This window comes from Cynara cardunculus (assembly GCF_001531365.2).
Source record: "Cynara cardunculus var. scolymus isolate 2C chromosome LG 7, CcrdV1, whole genome shotgun sequence".
In the NCBI taxonomy this organism is placed as follows: domain Eukaryota; kingdom Viridiplantae; phylum Streptophyta; class Magnoliopsida; order Asterales; family Asteraceae; genus Cynara; species Cynara cardunculus.
In genome coordinates, this window is record NC_037534.1 from 4,649,847 (window position 1) to 4,652,297 (window position 2,451).

Genomic DNA, 2,451 nt, shown 5'->3' on the forward strand with positions numbered 1-2,451 from the left:
TCAACTCGTAATGTTTGACTCGTATCTATTTATATGGTTTAGTATGTTTAAAGTAAACTGATATGTTAATTATCGTTTCTAACAGATCTCGTAAAATAATTCAATATACATTGAAAATATGGAATTATTTTTTAACAGTGTATTTAAAATATTCTCAAATGAACCACAAGGGTGGTGCCTGATTGGTTTGAGCTTGACTCCAAAGGTCAAAAGTACTAGGAGGTCCCAGGTTCAAATCAAGGAGAAATAAAAATCCCCTTGTGGTAACGGAGGTTCAAATGCGGTGACTCTGAGCTATCTGCAAAGCATCTGGTCGTTCTAGGATTAGTCGGCTCGCATAACGAGTTGGATATCCAGGTTAATCAAAAAAAAATCTCTAATGCTGTATTTTTGGATTTGAGGAGGAAAAAAAGAAAGTGAAAGGAAATGAAACGGATTTTTTATTTGTGTTTTCAAGAACGTATGAAAAGGAATAAATGGGAAAAAGGAGTTTTGCATGTGTTTGAATGACAATAAATGAAATAAAAAATGTCATTTTTATAAATATATCATTTAAATTTATATCCTTTAAAATGAGATGTCTGGTGGTTTTGTAATTTTAAAAATATTTTAAAGCGGTTTTAATTTCTTTCATTTCATTTCCTTCTCCCCTTGCATGCTTGGGAGAAAATTTATCATTATTTTTCTTCGACTTTCTTTCATTTTCTTAGTAAACTAGGTTTCAAGAACACAACGTAAAATAAAGAGAATTTAAAGTTTAGAAAATTGTCTAATACTTGATGGAAGGATATAAAAATGATTTTTTAATTAATTCCCATCAATGAGATTGCGTTTAAGGATAGTGATTTGCCCTGACCCGAACGGGGATTCCCCGCTAAAACATGTCTCGGGGCCGGGGATGCCCGGTAGACTCAAACCGGGGCCGGGACCAAGGGGCCGTTACTCAAACTAACGGATATTCTTCATGGGTTTGACCGGAGACGAGAGGGGACCAGGGCTGTTACTAAAACGGGTCTCGTGTTCTTGAAACGTTTTTACAAGAAAAAAGAAATGAAACAAATAAATGTAATAATAAATTTCCTCTCGAATGTGGTGGGAAATGAAAAGAAACAGATTAAAATTAAAATTACAAAATAATATCCAACTTTTCAATTTAAATATTATAATTTTAAAAGATATATTTATATAAATGACATAATTTATTGTCTTTTTTATTTTCTTTTATCTTGAGAACCACAAATAAATTTTTTTATTTTCTTTATTTTTTTTAATGTTGTCAAATTCAAGAATGCAAACTTGAGTAAATAAAGTTTGACCAAGAATTATTGGGCACAACAGAGGGGGCGGGATGAGGCGGGTTTTGTAATTTCCAGCCTCGGCCCCGACCCCAGTTTCGGTTTATCGTAACAGCCCCGGCCCCGGTCTCGGTGGGTACGGAGATTAACATCCGTCTCAGTCAAACTCCATAAAGAATATCTGTTAGTTTGAATCTACTGCGAATCATGATGTACAATATTATTATTAGTTTTACGGTTTATAGTAACTGAGATCATAATTTCATATGAATGTTATTGCAACCTTGGTTGAGGGGATGGGGGTGGGTGGTGTTAATAAAATCGATTTTTTCAATTCATCATTTCAGAAATAAACAATAATGCATAGATATAGAAGTTTAAGGAAAATAGAAACAAAGATGTCTATGTAGTCAAATATGAGGGCCATATTATATATATATATATATATATATATATATATATATATATATATATATAGGGAAGGGTTCAAACGAGAACCCTTATGATTTACGAGAACGCAAAAACAACCCAATAACCTCATATTGTGATAAAAAATATAATTAAAAGATTTTTAAAATTAAAATTGAAATTGAAAAAGATTCAAAAAAATTAAAATTAAAAGGGTAATAATGGAAATGATATCATCAAATCTTTTAAACACGATCATTATTATCATTAACCTTATCATTATCTAGTAAACGGTTAAGAATTCAAAGAGACTCATAACTTCAAATCGCAAAACAACCGACTGAAGCAAACCTTGATCGACGGTGATCGACCAAGAACAAGCAACCCTAATCGACCAAGAACCTAATCGAGAAGCCATTGCATGCAACAAACGGACAACAAGAAGGAGTTTATTTAAGGTATCTTTCAAAATTACTCGTTTTGAACAAGTTTTTAATCGATTAGTTGTGATACTCATGTGATATCAATATCACTCGATTTGATCATGGTTTCAATTGGTTATGTTAGACATTATCACAACGATTTCGAATGGTTTCGATAGGTTAGAATTATACTAGGTGTGATAATCATGTGATAGGGGTGTGATAATCACCGTTATACATCACTTGGGTTATCGTTTTAGTTGACAAGTTAAAATTTTGGTGTAATCATGTGATATGGGTGTGATAATCACCGTTATACATCACTT